The 22,973-nt window shown below is 42.8% G+C and overlaps 1 protein-coding gene and 1 long non-coding RNA gene across 5 annotated transcripts in view; one reads left to right on the forward strand and one right to left on the reverse strand.

The window, feature by feature from the left end:
- LCLAT1 (lysocardiolipin acyltransferase 1) overlaps window positions 1–22,973 on the reverse strand; it is a 591,785-nt gene that overhangs the window by 380,953 nt on the left and 187,859 nt on the right. The gene's annotated exons all lie outside the window — the stretch shown is intronic.
- LOC138297227 (uncharacterized) overlaps window positions 7,582–22,973 on the forward strand; it is a 57,824-nt gene continuing 42,432 nt past the window's right edge. Inside the window, exon 1 of the long non-coding RNA XR_011203947.1 lies at window positions 7,582–7,671. This is a non-coding gene — a long non-coding RNA (uncharacterized lncRNA). The remainder of the gene's footprint in view (window positions 7,672–22,973) is intronic.

Genomic DNA, 22,973 nt, shown 5'->3' on the forward strand with positions numbered 1-22,973 from the left:
GCCCCATGATGACAAGAACAGAACTTTTGGGTCTGCAAAAATCTGAATACACCCTATTGTCACTTACATAAACTACCAATCAGAACCACAGAACATCCTTTCAACACGAGCCTCGAACAGCCACCACAAAGACGCAACTTCCACTTTCAAATTGTACTTTCACCTTCTCTGGATTTCCAACTCCTGCCATCTTTTAGCTTCCCGTTTCTTAATTATTTTGTTAGTAGAAGAAGCAAATAGTGTCATAATGGATCAGTCTGGCTTTTATTCAGTAACACATACACATAGAGGCATGAACAAATTCTATTGAGGTGTGTAATACTAGTGATGGGAATGGTGTTAATGAAGATTATGGTAGTGTTGTTAGTTTTGGCAATAATGGTGGTTGTAATGGTAATAATAATGGTAATGGAGGTGGTGGCAAAGAGATGTGGAGAAGAGAGTTATTTCCACGGAAATGAGCAAGGTCACAGAGCCAAAAACAAACAGAAATGCCTAGCATTAGCAGAGGTACCAAAGGCAAATGGTAAAGAGCACCTGGAACGCATGCCCAGCTGCTTCCATCCATCAGGAAAAGAGACAACCCACAGTAATGAGGGCATGGTAAGGAAGGAGCCGAATCTCAAGCCAGAAAAGAAACACAAGCGCCCAACAGAAGAAGGGATGTCAGGTATGAACACGACAAGAAACCGCTGCTTACACTTCCTTGGTGGCCAACACACCTCCTGTGTTGCTGGCACATTGCTGTTACCATCGTGCTGATACACTTGCACTAAGCACTTGTAAGAGAAGAGCTACCCCACCTTGAGTGTGGGGGACAGAAGGATCTGGGACCTTCTGAGATGGAATTGTCATTGTCGGGATAGGCATTCATCATAAGATCAGGCTTGCACTTGAGTCATGCAAAAACATGAAAGAAGCCTACTACAATAAAAAAAAGAATCAGGATTGATTTATGTATACAACACACGTATTAGATTTTTTTTTAAATGGAATGTGTGGCGATTAAGTATATTATCCCTAATACATTGCAAATGAAGCGCTTCAAAGGAGGCACGAGGCAATAGTGCATGGTGAGAGAGTAATACTCCTCTAAGACCACTGTATATATATTTAAGAGTTCTATCCTACAACAGCTAAAGCTGTCTGTATACAGTCCTCAAAAGAGGGTCATGGGAGGTTTCCTCCAGACATTAAAACAAATTTGTGTCAAAAATAGCATTTTACAGATTGGAACTGTCAGAGGAATATTCCATCCATTAACAAATACTGTGTAAGACAAACTATCAACACTGTTTTATCAGGTTGAGGAATCACCTATGAAGACCTTGTTGAAATCACATACAACCTAATAGGCACTACTGACACTTTTTTGTAAAATACATACAATTAAAATAAACTAATTTGGCTATGGTATCCCAATGTTTTCCGATAAACTTATTCTAGACGTATACCTTAACAAAGAAACAAGACAAACGATCTAAATTACCATCCACTCAAAATGTCACACCACTGCCACTGTATAACATGTATGCCTACCCCAAAAGGGGAGGGCTGTAGACAAGGCTGGCAGAGCATCACCAAGAACTCACAATAAAATCACATGGAAGTGGTGACCACCTTTGGACCTGGAACCAGGGAGAGTGTGGACAAACAAAAAACATACGAACTGCAATTCCACAAACATAACCTACATGATTACATGTTCCTGCACTGCATTATGTGGGAATGATAGGCAGAAAAGGGAAAAACAAGAATATGTTAACACCGGAGCAACATCCTGTGTAATAGGAATACCACTAGAATGACTGACCATTTCTTAAAAGTAGGACACATTACAAATTATCTTAAATGAATCATCAGTGAGCAACTGGACTACGGCATCTGAAATCCAGATAAACTGTTCTTTGAAAAAGACCAAAGATAGATATATTGCTTATCCACACAGGAAGCATGTTTACATGACATCATAAGCAGGAATACCATACAACTGTGATCCATTATTAACTGCCCTATTACGCCCCTGATACTTCCATCAAGGACCTTCGCGTGCCATACAACTCACTTGGGAAAATAACAGGCATTTTACGTTTAGAATAGAGACAATAGTACACAGGCGTTAGACTGCCACAACACAGGAACACAACCACTTTGTGAATGACAAACGCTAACTCCTTCGTGGGTTACTACCCTTACTAATGGGCTACAATTAGCCTTTCTATATATTCCGTTATCATACAGCACTTGGGTTCTCCAGTGTTTGACATTCATCACTGAGGTGTACATATATAAGGCAACCATGCGAAGACATGCTCTTTATTGGAGCTTTGATGGGCCCTTCGATGAACATTTTAGTGCACAAAATCTATGTTTTTTTTAACATCTATTGAGGAATAAGACTCATTTTAACACTGAGGTGCGTATTACAATCATGTGCCAATTATACGTTGGAAAATGACAAGTTTGTGAGCCCCCTTTGAAGAGTAACACCACTCTTAACTGTGCACAAATATCGTAAGCCTCACTGAGATCCGAAACACACCACATTCAGAACATGTCCATCGCTGGACTCGTAGCAGTAGACGCATGCGCTATGCCGGCCAACATGCACCCGTGCTGCAGCGCGTTGACGACACTCCACATGCACGCACACGGATGCACCCCATTCATGCCAATAACTGTATTTGGTCTCGGTAAGACAGTGGCATAGTAACATCCGAAACACTGAGGGCACTAAAATAGGTAGTATACAGGCAGGCACCTTTACAAAGTGAGTCGGGGGATGGAGGCTCTTGGCAATTGCTTTTTGGAGTTTGGGGGAGCACTATCAGATGTTTCTACTCCTTCAGTGAGTGACCACAGGGCCCCTCCCCATCCCCAATCAACAATGGCCCCCAACTGAGTATCCATGCCGCAAATGACTACCACATTAAAAGTATGTGATATACCCCTTAGGATGTGTTGCGATGCATGAAATGCATGCATCGCACTGCCTCTATTCACAGGTAAATTATGGACAACCTTAAATGTACCACGTGTCAGTGTGCATGGGAACACTGAGTAGGAGTAACACACCGTTTTAGGGATATTTTGGTCCTGAACAAAACCATTCTGACCCAGTGGGTACTTATGGAGATGGCAGAAACATGTAGCCCTAGGACGTGGGAGATCACAATCTACTCTTATCACATCCACCTGCATTTTTAATCTTCCTTAAGGCTCCCATTATTAAATATTGACTTAAGTGGTGGGAGACCTTAAGGATATTTGACTCTTTTGAGCCCTGTGAAACCAAAAATCAAACCTGCTCCGCTGTAACTCTGGCACACCCAGATGCATTAGGCATCTTGGTTGGGAACTCTATGATGAAGCATGGCACTAACTAGTGGGAATGATAGGCAGAAAAGGGAAAAACAAGAATATGTTAACATATACATAAGAACATATGTTAACATAGGGTTGTTTTTAAAAAAACTAAAAGACATCCCGGCTCCTGTGAGTGAGGGGCACGGCAGGATCTTGAACTTTGGTAGCAGGCCCTCTTTCATTGTTTGTTACACCTTTAGGCAACAACGCCCACCAAGGCCTTCAAAGAGTTTGCCATACCAAAGGTAAGCATCCCTTGTAGAGGTACCAACATGGCCATGGTCACAAGCCTTGGGATAGAAGCATTATGAAAACTCAGGAGTAGTAACATCAGAAGTAATGATCAGAAAATACTGATGGAATCACTAAGCCCCGAGGAGCACAGGATGCGTATGTCACCTGGGAGAATGTGGGGTATTTCCAAAACACCGCTCCTCTGAAGACCAAATCATCTGCCAGAAGCGGCCTTGAGTCCAAATCATTAAAGCATTAATGGCCCAGGTAAAAATTAAGCAGGCACATCAGCCCAAAAGGTTAAAAACGGTCCAATGTCTAGAGTAAAATTATTTTAAATAATAGTTAGAAATTCCTAAAGCTATATACCAATCGTCTAATAAAAAAAGTTATGCACAGTACAAGTACAATATACTAAGTATACACACTGATTACCCATTTGACGTACTATGCACCCCCTCTTCTAAGAAAGATTAATTTGATGGACTGTCCTCCAGATATTTTGCCTGATTTTATGTTAATACAACAGCCAAACGCATAGAGACTAAACTACTTAAAATCTATGAAACGTCATCCCTCATTTTTTCTTTGCTGGAGACAGAAAAGTGACATTCACGTAATATTACAATTCAAAGCACTGTTCTGGACCAAGCTGCGCTAAATATACTGGCCTTCAGTTTTTTCCATCATTATCTCAATAGCTCTCCAGCTATAAAAGGGAAGTGCATCTTCTGAACTAATCTCCTTAAAAGAGACTGGATGAAGGACAACTGTCTCAAACTCAACACCGAAAAAGACAGAAGTCCTCATATCTTTGGGAACAACATCATGGACTGACACAAGGTGACCCGCAGAGCTCGACATAGCCCTTCACCCCAACAGACCACGCCCACAACCTCGGCACCATCCTGAATAGCAAGCTATCCATGAAGAAAGAAGTTGATGCAGTCTCCACCACCTGCTTCCACACCCTTCACATGCTCCACAAGATCTTCAGGAGGCTCCCAGCAGACACCAGACTGTCACGCAGGCCCTCATCACCAGCAGACTGGACTACGGAAACATGCTCTATGTCGGAATCACTGCACGCCTCCTGAAGAGACTCCAGACCATACAGAACTCAGCTGAAAGACTTGTACTCGACCTCCCAAGAAGGACCCACATCACACCCCATCTCAAAAAACAACACTGGCTCCCAATTAAGTAGCGATGCCAGTTCAAGATGTTGAGCCACGCCTACAAGGCCCTGCACAACGAAGGACCAGCCTACATCAACAAATGCATGACTTCCACCAACTGACCAGACACCGCCGTATCAGCTTCCCTCTCAGACACCCCACAGATCCATCGGGCCAACATCGGAGGACTCTCTTTCTCGCACCTGGCAGGCAAAGCTTGGAACAACCTCCCCCTGCACCTCAGCACTGCACTGTCACTCCAGCTATTTAGAAGAGAACTAAAGACCTGGATGTTCGAATGATCATTCCTCCACCCAGCAGCATACAGCTACAGCGCCTTGAGACCCGCACAGGTGGTTCACCGTGCTCTATAAATGTTTGATTGATTGATTGAATGAGTATATTAAAAAAAAAAAAAAAAAAACGGACTTAGCAACGGGTTTGCATTCCGAGGGGGAACGTCACACAAAGTGGACACAGACTATGTCCATTATTTCGACTTGCAAACTAATAGACACACTGGCAAATAATTCATCTTCCAATTGCTTCTCTATGAGGCGCTTATCCAAAGAAAATATGAAGGTTAGCATTGCTACAGCAACAGCAAAAACATATGTTTCCCGGTAACTGGAAAATGTAATTCTTAAAATATAATTTATGTTTTACATTTCAGTAAGATTTAAACATTCTTGGCTTATTCACAGGCAGAGAATACTTTCCAAAACAGTTTCAACTTGGTTTGCAATCCATTCCCGAATGATTTGGAAATATTTCAATTTGGTGTAGAGGGAGAATAAACGTGCGTGTTTGCTAAAAGTAAACATTATGCTTTTATAGTCTCATGTTGGCCCAAATTTAGCTAATTTCCAGATAGCATCCAAACGTTATCCTGTCAAATTCAGAGTATGGAAACTTCTGCCAAGATAATTTGGGCTTAATCTAACCCTTATTTATAAAATGCTTCTGATTACATGTCTGCTTGTTTCCCTGTCTGTAAAATACGTCCTGCATATTTATGAAGTGATGCTCTTTACATCAAAAGGCATGAGCCTTTTCTGGCGGATTCTCATTCAAGTATCATAATCAGTTATCTTTTAGAAAATGTGTTGAAGTCCCAGGACTGACACCCAGGAACTCAGGTTTGCAGACCTGGATTGGTTAGGTGACCCATGTTGTGAAGGCCAGTAACGTCTTTATAACAGAGTTATCGGTACTTAGTGAAGGTAAAGCACATTTCTTAGATCAAAAAACAACCTATAAAATAATCTCAAATGCTCCCTTTCATTTTTCAATTACCTTATTTCCCTCGCACCTTCCCCTCTTTTATAATTCTCTCTTCTTGCCCCCTAGCCCCTTCTGGTGGCCAAACTGTGGACTTGAGCACTGCAAAAGACACAGACATGACTCACTATCATGTTTATCCTACTTCACCTCCATATCTCTTTGGCTCCGTTTCCTTCTGGAGCCGTTTTTAATTTCCTGTTCCCTGCAGTGCTTTAAAGCAGCCAAGCAGAAACATTAAGCAATACACAAGCAACCACGTGATATGCATGTCATAACAGTTTTGCATTTACAATCATGGGTTCATGAACTTTATTATTTTAAAATGTTGCTCGTCTCTCCAATTTAGGGACCATATGTATGACACTATTCTGGTAAACACGGCATTTGCAGTAGTAGCCTATGTCTGACAACCAAAGTATGTTTGCTTGCAGTAGTTGCCTGGTTGGTTTAAGTCCTCTCTAACAAACATGAGCTATAATTGTATAGTCCAGGAGGGGTTGCAGCCAATCATGGCTTTGATCAGTTTTTGATCTATCAATTTGGAGAATAGAGGCTGCAGCCTCTCAGACTAAGTTGACCAGACTGAAGCCTGCAGTCCATGTGAGTCAGATTATTCTGCAAAAAACATGACATAAGTGCCTCTAGTTTGTGTTAGGTGAAATAATATTTATGATTGATTGCAACCTTATTGAATATTTGACAGACTGGTCTCAGAAAATAGTCCATTGCCAATGGTGCTATTATTCCGCATACCAAAAAAAAACCTGCAACGTTTGCATGGCGGACTGTACTCGTGGTCTGTCCTCGGGTACTGTGGCTGGCGAAACAGGGCCACTGTTTTGGTCACATCCAAACTTGGTAAGACTTTGACAATTCTGTGAGACAAAGACAGGATGTCATCAGTGGTGCCTCTGCTCGAGTCTGACCAGTTCATGGAACATGTTTTTGGGAGCTGTACAAAAAAAACATGACAGTAACTCCCTGGAGATGGAAAGGTTTGAACAGATGTACAGGGACTGGGTCCTGCAAACAAACAAAACATTTGCATTTTATTTGTGTTTGGTACTGGTATAGTGCAAATGTAGCCACAAGGCAGCAGAGCACTGCACGGGTTCAATGGCAAGCATACTAGTGACAGAAGAGGTAGCTACATTCTGGAAGCAGAGGTGTACTGTTAATGTATTGTGATGTAGTATTATTTTACGAGGTATGTCGTCAATTGTCGTTGGAGTGGTTCTGATGGATATAGGGGATGTTGTTCCAGATCTTGTGTTCAGAGATGCAAAAGACCTGCTGCCTTGTTTTTTAGGTTTCGCCTGCACAGCGCTTGCGCTGTGGCGAAATCTTTTGTATTTGAAAAAATAAAATCTTAAAAGGACCTTTCAGCCCACCCACAGTCTTCCCGTTACTTACCATTGGTAGTTTTCATCAATCACTCTCCTTTTCTTGATTATTATTGGTCAGCAGCAGCTTCTGACGTCATCAGGCTGCACGTCCTCTCTTCTTTCAGTCGGCTTTGGCTTTTTCCTGGAGCTTGGACGAAGTACTCTTTCCGGTCGGCGATAAGTGGCTGGCTGTCAGTTTCCTTCCACTAGCCACACACTTCGAGGTACTTTTTTAAAAATGTATTTCATGGCCATCCTTCGCTGACATCCATGTGCTGCTTTACCTTTCACACTGACCGTTGTTTGTGCTGTCACCTTTACATGAGCATGCTCCGTGGGGCGTTAAAGGGATGATTTTATCTACTTTAATTGTTGTTAGTTTGTGTTAAATAATGCAGCGCCAGACAACTGTCGTCATGATTTTTTCGTCAATACAGTACAAGCACTGCATATGAAAGCATGTGTTCTTAGTAGGTGCATTACGTAGCACCAACACAACCGAAGGTATTTCAGCACTTTACATCATCAGGGAAGATTAGTGATACCATGTAAACTGAAATATGAGAGCGCAAACTGCTGCTGAGTCTTTTCATCATAAATACATAACAAGCACTTCAGATGGAGGCTCGAGCTTGCTCTAGGCGCATTATGTAGTGGAAACTCAAATGAAGGTGTTGCAGTGCTTTACATGAGCAGCATGCTCTGTGAGGCTTTGAAGTACTAGGCAACTGCCATAGAGATTTTGTTTTGTCAATACTGAACAAGCACCTCATATTGCCACCTCATATTGCGTGGATGGTTCACAAAACCAGAGGTGTTAAGCGCTAAAAATAAACAAATACATTTATTGCACTTAATTATTGTTTTTTGCACTTTAATGTAGCACAAACCCAACCCGAAGGTGTCAGAGCGCTTTGCACAAGGAGCCAGTTACATAACACATGAACACATTCATTTTTAGACACTGAGAGATTGAGTGATTTGCCCACAATCGCAGGATGTTGTCCCACCGAGACTTGTACCTGGTTTGAAGAATAGGGTCTGTATGTGTTCCGGTGGCGGGAGGGCGGGGTTGCCTCGTTGTTCATGGTGAAACACCAATCTTTTGCATAATCATTTTTGCGCTCCACAATTTGCCTGCCTCCGGCTTGAGTTCAGCCCAAATGTAAATCAGTTGATGGCTGCGCAAACTGTCATGTAGTGGTAATTACCTCCTCTTCACTTCAAAGCATCATATTGTCCCTCTGATCAAGTTTTTTTTTTATAAATGGCCACTTTCTTATGCTTTGACACGGAACATGTTAACCTTGTTATGATAACGTGCTGCTGTTTGAAAACCGGCTGTGAAAATGCAATTACTGGGTTTTTCCTGCAAGCATGTCTTCACATGCTGGTAAATGTAAAATGCCATACTTGCTGTAAATTGAACACATGGCCCCTAAAGAGGTCTCCCCCACCATGACGGCGTGACCTGGTCTTTCTAACACCAACGACGATCGTCACGCCGATTAGATATCATTTGCACAACAGCAAGAATCTGAGGGGTCCCAAAAGGTGGGATCACGCACACCCTTAACATTACCATTAATTGCTGTGACACTGGGTTAACATTCGAGGCTAAAAAAATAGTTATGGCAAATCACAGCAGCCTCACTCTAGCATTAGCAATGCGAACACTGACAAAGCCAATAGTTTTAACTCTTGTATGCTAATATTGTGAGGGGTTAGCATGCCACCATTTTAAAAAGAAAACTTCTGGTGTCTTGGATAACTCATGTACTCCAGCAGGAAAACAACGATATTTAAAGGCACTTGCTGCTCAGGTTGGAAGAAGCTGGGTGAAATGAATATCTGATTTTCTTGTAGCTTTATGTAGCACAAACTCGACCCGAGGGCTTTGGAGCACTTTACATGGGCACCAGAATCAATTTTAGGTTTTACCTGCACATCGCTTGCTCTGTGTTTGCGAAATCTCTTGCAATGAAACAAAATAAAAACTTAAATGCATTGTCAAAGCCAATAGGTTTCGCCCATGCAAAATCTATTAGCTTTGTCAATTTTTTTCACATGTTGCATAGCAGTTGAGCTGCTGTGGAACATGCCTCAAAGTAAAAAAAAAAAACAATATGATGTGGTCAAATCTGGCCTGTTAGACTGCAATAAAAGTATAATATAAAAGAATAACAAAGCTAAAAGATGTTACATAGGCGAAACCTATTGGCTTTGCCAATGCTTGTTTTTTTTCCCTTTCCTTTTTTAAACTTCGCCGGTAGTTTGATTGTGCTCGAGCTGCAGTTGTGCCAAGAGCCATCAGAGATGTTGAACTGCTTTGCAAGAGAAACAGGGGTGCTGGGGATGACTTCTCTGAAACTGAGACAGCTGGTTTTGAAGATGGTGCAGGCCAGCAGGGGGAAATCAATGGAGAATCATCAGGATGGGGGAGGGATCATATTTCTTAAGGCACCGGATAATAAACGCTGTGGGGTGTAGGATGCCTTGGCAGAGGTGGCAGTGTGCAGTTTAGGAGGCCATGGAGCAGATACTTACCACTATCTAGTTGCAAGGGGACGAGGGCTTCAGCAGCTTTTCTGATGTCACTTTATGAAACAAACAGTTTCACTTTCTTACGACAAAGAGAGCTTTGTTTTCTTAGGAATAAGTTCCTTAAGGGTGAGGCTCGTTTTCAATGAGAATCCAAGTTTGGTTTCAAAACCGCAAAGATTCACATCATTGAGCATGGCTTGCACTATTTCCTGATTGTTGTTCTTGGCAAATATCAGGAATTCTGCCTTCGTGGTGTGGAGCTTCAGGCAGGCACTGGACACCCAAGTCTGGATGTCTGGATTAAGTTCTTGCAGGTTTTTTATTTTTTGTTTTACAGTTTAATGTGGCGCGAACTTGACCCGAAGGTATTGGAGCACTTTACGGGAGCACCAATTACATTTTGTTTAGTAGGCACAGGGCGACTGATTGATTTGCCCAGAATCACGGGATGTTGAGCAGATGCCCAGCCTTGATTTGGTTCCCCAGGTCCAAAGTTGTCTGCTCTGTCCATTACACCACATCCTCTCCCCGCTGGATATCTGGAGTGGAGGAGACTTTCAAATAAGAGTTGAGTATTATCAGCATATTGGTGAATGTTGATGCTGTTTTATGTGCATGGAGCCCAGGGAGCTCCATGTAAATACCGAAGATGACAGGTGAAAGTATGTAACCTTGGGATTCCACGGGTGATAGGGATCTTTTAGGATCTGGAAGTGGCATGTAAATTAACTGGTAACAGCGGGAGAGGTAGGAGGAGACTCCGCGAAGGACACTGCCCATGAATTCCATTCATGGCTCCAGGGTATGGAAGAGGGTGGATGGTCAACTGCGAAGAAGGCAGCTGAGAGGTCCAGCAATATCAATGTTTTAATGCCTCTTTTAACAGCCACTTTCTGTCATTGGTGTGATGCCAAGTGCTGTGCAACCCTGGTCTAACTTGTTGCAAGCCAGGGCTTGCATGAAGGGTTGATAGAATGTGTTGTTGCTGTATCATCTATGTAAGAAGTGTCGGTGATGAGCCTCAAGATAGCAGGTGTGTGGAAAGAGGATTTATTTACATGACTTACCTCAAATGTCAGTGAGAGTTCTATGTCAACAATGACTCTCATCCTTTCCACTGGCTGGGATTCCGGTTTTAAATCCACTGAGTTTCAAGTAGCAGTGTTTTTCCTAGCAAAGTGTATTGCTAGTGTCATAGATATGTTGCTAATAAGTTAGGTCCATGGTGGTTGCCTTCAGGCTCCAGAATATTGTGATCTTGTGAAGCTCTCAAAGGACAGGAATATTCAGTGGTAGGTGTTATAAAGTGCTTTGTGTTTAATTTTCTGATAGTCGGACGCCTTAGAGAAATGCTGGAGGTAATGCCTGTCAGTCTTAGTTTCATAAAATATCCAGAGTGCTAATCTTCCATATGGGTGTCTTGATTGCCTTGGTAAGCAAGCTAGGATTGAGCTGTCACCCAGCCAGCCAGGAGAGGTTGTTTTCTCCTCCTCCACACCTGAGACTGTTTTAAGACTCAATATTATTTACCAATGCCGGCCTCTTTCTAGTCATTGAAGCCAGATCCAATACTAAAAATGCTGTTTTTGGATCGAGTTAATGACGGACTGGATGCCTATAAACAAATCTTGAAATTCAGAGGAATTCTGCTGAGACACTGGCTCGATCCATGGCCACAGTTGTTACACAGTCCCATCATGCCTGGATGAGCTCCATAGGCTTCTCAAGCCCACTCCAACAGATGTATTGATCCTTTCAGGGCAGGGGATCCAAAGGACTCCAATAAGAGCAGCATCTCCACTCCTTGCTGCCTTAAACTCTTTTTGACTACCGTGTCTACACCACTAGCTTTGGCAGTCTGCCATTTCGCCACTAACTGGGGAATGATCATGACTGAACACCGGGTGATCCAGCTTATTCGCAAGAGCTATGGCGTACCCTTCCTGTCCTCCTCTCTGGACTGCGTTCCATTCACCTGGACACGCTCTCTGGCACACACCTCAATCTTGGAGATTGTGGCTGTTGATTTGCTGGACAAAGGGGCCATGGAGATGGCATGAAAGAGGCAACTGGATTTTACTCCCTCTCTTTCTCAGTCCCTAATCTTAGCCACACAAATTAATTCATTCCCCAGGTCAAGTACAGAGTCAGGTTCAACTGGCTCTCAAAAGGGAGGGCTGACTGGTGCCTCTGGACTTCCAGGATGCTTAATTTCATCTACCAATCCTACCCACTTACAAGGACTGCTTCCAGTTCAGTGTAGGGTCTCAGCACTATCAATTTGTGGTCTACGATTTGGTCTGAGAACCGTTGTAGAACCGCAAACTGATAATGCTGAGACACCACAAGTGATCACCAAGGGCTGTGGGGCTAGCTTTAGCAAGAGGCTCCGTATATGAATGACTTGCAGATGAAAACAAGGTCCCCTGCATTGTTCAGGAGACACGTCATGCTGAAGGACAACTCATGGTGTACTGAAATTAGTTTTAGGATCAGTACTCCGAAGCCTCACCTAGTCACCACAAAGGAGTTAACCTACATACATGCACTGATAGAAATGATCGGTATGAAAGCTTTTTATTGCCCTAAGAGGATTGCAGATATTCGTGATAGGTTTCTGACTAACACCGCACCCTGTTCTGCAGGTTTCTACAAATCCTTTTGTGGGTTGTCCCTTCAGATCGCTGCTGCCACCTCCACAATGTCTCCTGATGTGCGAAAAGGACATGAATACAGATAAGACTGGTAACGATTTTTAGTGTGTGTCCCTGAAGTCACAGAGAGCGTTTCTGGCACTTTTTTCTTACCTTTGGGTAATTTTTATAATTGCTTTTAAGGATTACTTGCAACTGCACTTTAGTTCTACTCTCCCGTAAGGATATATATAGGCAGATGAGGTGTGTCCGCTCGTTGGGCGCACCAGTGGCATGCAGAAGGCATGACAAAGGCAAGCCTGTCTTTGCCTGGACCAGGCCCATGGCCAGAACATCCAGATCTGGCAAACCAGAGGTAAACAGAAACAATCTCCTGTCATTGCACCTAGTGCCAGCATCAAATGACCAACCCGAATGTCTCTCATTTTTGCAACTCCCACTTTTAAAATGTCAATGTAACTCAAATAAATGTATGCCTAAGCAAAAGTACTGTGCACAAACAGGACACGCTAAACATGGCATTTCTGTGTATGCAAAACATCACATACTGACATGCACTCATTAGTGTGCAATCACTAGTCAAACATGGAGTCAAAATTCACAACCTCATATTGAACTCCCATCTTGACATTCTATTTATGCCTGAAAGTTGGATTAAGAACTGTTCTGTGCCCAATACAATTCACCCCACCACTGTTGGCTACAGAATACTTCACATAGCTGGTCTGAAGAGAAAAGGAGATGGGGCTATATATATTTTAAAAGAACACCTCACAATAAAAATTTATACAATTCCAACCTTTTTATATGCGAACACATAGCTTTGACAATTATGATGATCTTATTCAACAGCTAGCAAATGCATTTTTGCCTATATACCGCCAGGGCCAACGATGGGCTTTATTAGTTTCATGATCTAAACGGTGGCCTCCTGCTTACAGAATACAGACATCTGATCTTTCTGAGAGACTTTAACTTCCATTTTGATAACCAGCTAGACATAAATAACCAGACGATCACTGAGGCGTTAATAACCGTTAACCTCCAGTCCATACACACAATGGACACTGATATGGCGGGCCACTCAATAGCTATGATTTGTGGCTATCCGCATACTCTTATATTCTTAGGAGCCACACCCTAATTTGAACAGACCATAAAATGATCCTATTTTCATTAGCATCCCAGAGGGCTACATCAATAGTCAAGAAAACTAAACTAGACTGCAAATAAAAACTAGGTTCTGGACTAAATACACAATGTGGACTGAGACACGCATTTACAAAACTGTACCCCATAACTTAAGCAATCATATTTTATTTAGGGCACACAAATGATGAATGACTAGCTTACTTCAAACAACAAAAACTCTCATTAAGAACAGAAAAAAAGTCATAAGGACCCTGGTATAGCGATAAACTTTGAGCCACTAAACAATCATGCACAAAATATGGCAGAATGTGGCAAAAGACTAGGAAGGAAGTGAGCTGTCAGCTCTTTTAAGCCCATAATGGGGCAAAATAAAAACTTATAAAAAGCTGTAAGGCAGACTATTACCATCACAGAAAATCTGAATCAAAAAATCCTACTAAAGAGATCTTCCACATTTACAGTAGCTTAGCCAATCTAGAAGCTTCCTCCAACCACATCAAACTACTTTCACAGTAAAGGTCACAAAGTTACTATCTAACTTCGCTCAGGATAGAAGGTTATCTAACATGGACCATGAAGTTCAGTCCCGACACTATGTGTTGAGTTTTACCCTGTCACAGTGGAAAATGTTCAGAAGATCTGGGACAATATCGTGTCTCCATCACCAAGGTTTCCTGCCCAACTGCATAAGTAAAGAAAGTGACAAACACAGTGATACCAGTGCTCACAGAACTTTGTAATTCCTTATTATGTTAGTGTATTGTTCCCCTCTCTTGGAAGGGTGCGACGGTTACACTGCTTCGAAAGAAGTCATCTCTGGACCCCCTCATTATGGTGAATTATGTTCCAATTTCATTGCTTCAACTGTTAAGTAAAATTACTGGATCAGATCCTGCATCTGGCCCAGTCGGGCCTTCGAAAAGGCCTAAGTACAGAGATGGCACTTATTAAAGCCACAAATGCCACCCTGAAGCTGCTGATGAGGGTGAAGTATGAGAGCAGACACTAAAATGGTTCATCTTTTTAGGTCGAAGCCCACCAGACCGCGCAGCTGTCTGGTTTGCTAAAGACAATTTGTGGGTATTCAGGAAGCTGACCTAGAAATGCATTCCGCCCATTGCTTACCATAGGCACGTGGTTTGTAACTCACATTTTCTGGCTATTTGCTGGCTTTTTTTGCTTTAGGCTGCCCAGCTTGAGTTTGTTCCTCCTGTTGCCCAAACCTTGTTTACTGTATTTTCCCACAAACTTGCTTTATGTAACCAGGCCTTTAAATCTTGCTCTTATCTTGTCACATTTACTGTGCACTCAAAGACAGAGGTCAAAAATAAATCTCTCATTTCCAAGGGAGCTTGGTGTTTACTTTTCTTTCTCTCACTTCAAAGTGAAAGAATGTATGAGACAAGCATTTTCAATACCCATGCAAGCTGTGAGGGTGTAGGGTTTTCTTTTCTAGCACACAACAAAAAAACATGAACTGCGCTGGTGTTTAAGAATACATCAGAATTGGGAGAAATATTTTTATTTCTATTCGTTTTTCCTCTTTCTATATGTGCAGCATTCATAGAGAGAGGAAAATGCCTCATGGGATTGTTCTTGTGCAGGAAGGGGCATCTCCTTACAACGCAGGCACCATTGCAGCATTGTGCATTGGCGCTAGGCAGCCAAAACAACTCCAGCACAGGTACAAAGTCAATAATGCGCCATATTTGTTTAAAAAAAGGGCATTCCTGTTGTTTCCCTGTCACACAGCGAAGCAAGGTGACTTGCAACACTACCCTGCATAACTTTGCCATAAATATGGCCTTAGGTGATTTGCACACATTATCATTTATGAGCAGTAAAACCGTATTTTGGTGCAAATGTAATGGTCAATTTAATTGAAAATGTGTTGTCTGTAATGGCAGTGTGTTACCACACCATGCCTACTCCACAATACCCCACTCTACTCTACGCCACTTCTTTCTACAACGCTCCACTCTATGAAATGCCACTCTACTCTAAGACATTTTACGATGAAACACACTACTCAAACTCCACGCCACTGTAATCTATGCCACTCACTCCATGACACAACACACCAATCTACATTCCTTTACCCAACACCACACACACCTCACTCCACCCCACCCCACCCCAGTGTACCCAAACCTTCTCTGCTACAATCTACCCCACTTCAGTCTACCCCACTCAAGTCCAGTCTGTCCACTCCACCCTACCCCACTCCAATCTACATCAGTCCATTTTACCACACTCCATTCCAATTAACCCAATTCTACTCCAAACTCCCTGAAATCTAACTCCTCCACACTCTAATCTGCCCCACTTCACCACAATCTACTCTTTTCCACTCTACCACAATCTACCCCACTCTAATTCACCCTACTCCACTCTACTCAAATCTACCCTACTCCATTATATCCAATCTACCCCACTGTAATCTACCACACTCCTCGCAAAACTGCTCCACTCCAATCTACCCCTTTCCAATCTACTCCACTCCAATATACGCATGTACTCCACGCCACCCACTATATCCCATCCCAGTCCAAATAGACCCTACTTCATTCCACTCTTCCCCACTCCAATCCACCCAATCTACCCCATTCCACTCCACCCTAATCTACGCCACTCTACCCCCACTCCACTTATCCACAATCTGACTCCACTTCAATCTCATCTTCACTCCAATCTAACCAACTCCACTGTGCCCCACTCTAGTCTACCCACTGTACCCCATTTCACTCTACCCCAATCTTCCATACTCCATTCCACTCTACTCAATCTACTCCATTCCACTTCACTCCAATCTACCACCTGCCACCCAAATATACCACACTCCAATCAAATCTAATCATACTCCACTCATCCTACCCTATCCAATACTCTCCACTTCAATCTACCCCACTCTAATCCACCCCACCCCACTCCAATCTAATCCTACCCTGGACCCAATCTATCTCACTCTAATCTACCCCACCCCATCCCAATCTACCTCACACCACTCTATCCAACTTCACTTCTATCTACCCCACTCCTCCCTACCTCTCTCCAGTCTACCCCACTCCAGTCTACCTCACTCCAGTCTACCCCAATCTACCCCACTCCACCCCAATTCAATCTACCCCACTCCAATCTACCACCTGCCACCCAAATATACCACCTGCCACCCAAATATACCACATGCCAATCAAATCTAATCCTACTCTACCCTATCCAATCCACTTCAATCTACCCCACAACACTCTAGCCATCTCCACTTCTATCTACCTCACACCACTCTATCCGACTTCACTTCTATCTAACCCACTCCAATCTACCCCATTCTACCCCTCTCCTTCCTAATCTACCCCACTCCAGTCTACCCCACTCCACCCCAATATAACACACGCCAATCAAATCTAATTCTACTCCACTCCATCCTACTCCACTCTACTCTACCCTATCCAATCCAATCCGCTCCACTCCATTCCACCCCACCCCATCCCAATCTACCTCACAACACTCTAGCCATCTCCACTTCTATCTACCTCACAACACTCTAGCCATCTCCACTTCTATCTACCTCACAACACTCTAGCCATCTCCACTTCTATCTACCTCACAACACTCTAGCCATCTCCACTTCTATCTACCTCACACCACTCTATCCAACTTCACTTCTATCTACCTCACACCACTCTATCCGACTTCACTTCTATCTAACCCACTCCAATCTACCCCATTCTACCCCTCTCCTTCCTAATCTACCCCACTCCAGTCTACCCCACTCCACCCCAATATAACACACGCCAATCAAATCTAATTCTACTCCACTCCATCCTACTCCACTCTACTCTACCCTATCCAATCCAATCCGCTCCACTCCATTCCACCCCACCCCATCCCAATCTACCTCACAACACTCTAGCCATCTCCACTTCTATCTACCTCACAACACTCTAGCCATCTCCACTTCTATCTACCTCACAACACTCTAGCCATCTCCACTTCTATCTACCTCACAACACTCTAGCCATCTCCACTTCTATCTACCTCACACCACTCTATCCAACTTCACTTCTATCTACCTCACACCACTCTATCCAACTTCACTTCTATCTAACCCACTCCAATCTACCCCACTCCTCCCTAATCTACCCCACTCCTCCCTAATCTACCCCACTCCTCCCTAATCTACCCCACTCCTCCCTAATCTACCCCACTCCTCCCTAATCTACCCCACTCCTCCCTAATCTACCCCACTCCTCCCTAATCCATCCCACTCCAGTCTACCTCACTCCAGTCTACCTCACTCCAGTCTACCTCACTCCACCCCAATTCAATCTACCCCACTCTAATCTTTCCAGCACCTTCACTCAAATCTATCCCACTCCACCTTACTCCAGCCTAAGCCACTTTACCTCAATCTATCCACTCACGCTCCACTCCAATCTACCCCACTCTAGTCCAATTTACCACATTTCACTCTACCTCCAATCCACTCCATGCCAATCTACCCTACTACAATCTACCACACCAAGCCACTAACTTTTAGCCATGTTGAACAGCAGCCACACTGGTGTACATAATGTCTAAAACACATTACCAAAGCCAATAGCTCTTCGATAGGCGAGACCTATTGGCTTTGCCAATGCTTGTTGTCAGAAAGTAAGGCGACAAACCACCTAGGAGAGTTTGGTGCCTCATCAAAATCCATCTCAGTAAGGGTCCCTCAGGCCTCTACCTTGAGCCCCACTCTGCTTAGTCTATATGTCTCTTTATTGGCGAGACTGATCAGTCTTTTGGTTGACCATTTGTTGCTTATGCAAATGACATTCAACTTTTTTAATATTAGACAGGGATCCCCAACAGTTCTCTGAATGCATATCAGATCTAACGATCTGGATGAAAAGTAATTACCTAACGTTAAATGGGGAAAACTGAAGTGGTGATGTTAAAAAATTACTCTTTATGGACCTATGCATGGTGGTCAACTAAACTTGGCTCCTTACCTAAACATGTTCCCTATGCTAGAAACCTGGGAGACACTGACTCTAATCTCACTTTTGAGACACATTTAAAGAAAACAGTCACCAGATGACTGTTCCTTTTAAGAGTCAGCTGAAAAATACTACCACTACTAACTTCATCATCCAGAATTACAATGGTCTATGCACTGACTTTATCTTAATTGGACTACTGTAACAAACTATGTGTATGTGTTCCTAATTATCCTGTTCAGAGACTACAAGTATTTCAAAACACTGAATTGAGACTGGTTTTAGGCCTAAACCCCAAATCCTCCATCTCAAATCAACTGTGCAAACTTCACTGATCACCATGGTAACAGACGTTTGATTAAGGCCCTTTATTCAAGATAATTATATGACTTTTGTTTACTCAACATATTCCCTTCAGAACCCTTATATCCTCTTCCCAACACTTGCTCATGACTCGCAAGTTTACAAAATCTAGAATAGGAGGTTGGATATTACGGGTGATTATTCCACATTTCTGGAAAAGTAAGTCAGTTTGTTTAAGGAGCACAAGATGGCCATCTGACATATGAGAACAATTTAAAACATATTTTTTATTTCAGATGCTAATTGTGGCCTCAGAGAAACTTTTCTCATCTTTCCAGCTACATTGACGAGGCATCTCAAGTGCTAGGATACCTCTTTTGGAGGTCATTAATGCACTACAGAAGCTCACCATTCATTCATTCATGTATTCATTCTCTGTGGTCACCTAGTACTGAAGTTATGGATGCCTTGTTGGAACTCTTGTTGAGTTGGGGGAATTATCTTGGCAACTTCAATGCATGTGGCTTGTGGTTCAGGTGGAAGCACTGCCTGTCCATAAATGTATTGGTGATGTGGGCTGATCGTCCATCGCTCTGAAGGCCATCACTCCTTCCATCCAATGGACCACCATTCAGGTTTTACTGGACAATATAACCGCCATCCATGATTTCGACAGGGAGATGAGGGGTCTTGGACTTTGTGCTGGGAGGTTATATAGCTGTGGCATTGGGCACAACAGCAGGGCATCTTCCCAGCTGCAGCCCACTGCGCTGGCACCATCAATGTACAGGGCGATGTCCTGCAAGTCTCTCCTTTGAGGACAATATGTGGGTTACAGAAATCATCTCCAGATAAGGGTGTCCACGTGTGGACCTCTTTCTCACAATCCTGAGTAGGAAGCATCCTTCATATGGTCCTGGGGGGATGTATTCATATTCAAATGGTGATGGGGTCTGTTCTAGGCATCCCTGCCATCACACTTCTGCCGAAAGTCCTTCAAAAAGTGTGGAAAGATCAGGCACAGATGATCCTGGTCACATCTGACCAGGGAAGGAAGATTTAGTTTGTCGATAAGTTGGAATTCAGCACTGGCCCCCCTGTTTCTGTCCAAAACAGAGGAAACCTGCTCTTAGAGCAGGGTGGTCAGTTGCTTCATCACAATCACCAAACAACGAGGCTGCGTGCATGAACACTGAGCGGAGCCATTTAGAGTTCTCTTTACTGAAGGGGCTAATGTCATTTTGGCCACTAGAAAATCTGCTATGAAATCCATTTATGCAGGTCACTAAAATAAGTTATTACAGTTGTATGAGACAGAAGGCCTGAATCTTTCTCGGTCCCACCTTCTATGCTCTGTAGTTTAATCTATCTCTTGCCCAGCAGGACCTAATGGTCGTTACAGTAATGGGCTATTTAGTTGATCTTTTCACTTTCATGTGCCTCACGACTGTGTGGCTGCTGCATTTTTTTGTATAATTGTAGAGTTGCTGCATTTGCCACAAATCAGTCATCAGCTACATAATGTGCAGAATTTAACAAAAAAGACATTTTGTTTCTAGCTCAAACAGTTCAAACGTCAAAATGCAGTGACGCGTGTTGCCGTGGAACGCCCTTTGCAAAGGTTGACTGGTCACCCAACCAATGCCTAGACTGTGTTAACAAGTCTAAAAGTGAGAAAGTAATGAAGTAATGCGATCTTAAAATGTGCCAAATAATTTGTCTTTTCTTGCTGCCTAATTTGGCCCCCTCTGGCCCTGTTTACTGTGAACGATTTTCTATACTTCCTCCCTCTCTGTTCTTTTGTTCCACAGTGGAATCGGAGTTTGGTGTTAATGTTCCTCATGATATCTCCATTTGAGCCCCTGCACATTTACCCAATTGGACTATTGAGGCTCTAAACTGCTTGCTTGGTAGTGATAATTCCGGCCATTATGGTTGGTGAAATGTGACCACCTTTCTTACTGTTCTACCTGTATAAAGTGAAGGTTCACACCTCCCTATATTTGTGCCAAAAGCTGTGGAAGTCTTTTACATGTGCCAGCCCATCATTCTTCCAGACTTCTTTTCAACTCATCCCACCAAAGAGGAGCCTAGAGTGAATCCAGGGCATGTGGAGCCATATCATACGCACCCAACACAACAGAGTGGATGATGAGCTGCTTATGTGGTGTATACTAGATCCTCAAACTGGTATTCGTGACCCCATGAGGGGTCATGGTGGTTTCAATTACCATTACTAGTGTTCTAGTAGCTCATATTTGCTGGACGACAACATGGTCATCCTTACACACTTTGGCTATGCATCATTATCTTTCAGCTCAGACTCATGGTGATGGATACTTTGGGACTGTGTTGTGTGACTTCCTTGGCTATCTGCACTACTTAATCCCACCCCAGAAGGTATACCTTTGGGGCTCAATTAGGAGGTTAGGAATCTGCGGGAAGCTATAGTATTCAATAGAAATATCATTACTGATAACTTTTTCTTATGATTACAGACCGAATTAAACAAAATAACTAATGAGCATTGAAGGGACGCGAGAGCCCCAAGACTGCAAATGTTAAAAAAATAAAAAAGGAAATTCAAACAAAGTTAATGGCGAACCCTCTCCTATCCCCTGACAGCACCTCCCTGTTCCTCCAAGAGCACTTACAACACTCTTTTGAAAGAGCACATTGTAGCACAGTATTACCCCATGAAACAATCATTTTTGTTGGTCAGCACTAGATACTCTTACTGTTCACTTCTATAGATTATCCACAAAAGCTACCCAGCAGAACAGATCCTATCCAACTATCTTCTTGCCAAACATGCCCTTCCCAACTTTTATACCAGCCTTAACCACAGCCAAGACAGCCCCCTCAATCTCATTCATTCACTCCCTGTAACACACCCCTCATATTCAATGTCCAAGCAGGTGCACTCCTTCATTTCCTTTTGGCATCTTCCACTATCTAATATCCTCTGATCAAGCAATAAATTCACACCGGGGTCATCCATTTGTACCAGGTTCACCAGGACCTGGAACTAAAGACCCACTAATGCACAAATACCAATTTGCGCTCCATACTAAGATTCAAAGTTACTGAAAAGTAAGGCAATTATGGTCTGGTATCAGTGTACCTGGCGTGTATTTGCAGCCTGATTTTAGAAGGGGTACTAACAATAATAAGATATATAAAGTGAAACATAGTTTGGGAAAAAGCAGAGGACAGGGTGATGAAATTCCAGAGACCTTATCTGGCTATGAGCCATCAAAGGCCATAGTTAGAAGGGAAAAGAGCCATGGAATGAAATACAATATATTGTAAATCAGACAGCTGAACACTATCAAAGATGCTGCATTCCGTTTGGTTCTTAGCTTGTCAATATCCACCTCGGAGATTAATCCCTTATGTTTTAGCCATGGTTTGTAGGTATTAGTGAATTTGTCATTTTTTCTGGTTTCCACCTACTTGCAAGCTGTGGTGGAAACAAATTTGCAACTTATGGGTGAACTCAGAAAGCAGTGCATTTCTGAAAAGTAGACAAAATTCTAAATTCAGCAAGGGATCACTTATGTAGATGGCTCAGGGTTTTCCCAAATAAATTAACGGTGGAAATCAAAACCTAATGAAAATAAGTAGGAAAAAAATAGAAATATGTGGCAATGTTTTCAGCTGTAGTTGTTTTGCCCAAGCAACACATTTACAAAAGTAAAATACAGTGTTAGATATTTAGATATGTCATGTTCTTCTGGTTGCAGGCATATACAGTGTTTGCTGCTTGTTCAGAAACCTGTGAACAGCTGAGCTGCAGTTTATGGTTTTTTTTATTTGTGTACTGACCGTACACCAATTGATGTGATGACGCCTAGTGATTGAAAAATGGGTTTGAAGGAAACCTGTGCA

This window comes from Pleurodeles waltl, chromosome 5 (genome assembly GCF_031143425.1).
Source record: "Pleurodeles waltl isolate 20211129_DDA chromosome 5, aPleWal1.hap1.20221129, whole genome shotgun sequence".
Classification (NCBI taxonomy): Eukaryota; Metazoa; Chordata; class Amphibia; order Caudata; family Salamandridae; genus Pleurodeles; species Pleurodeles waltl.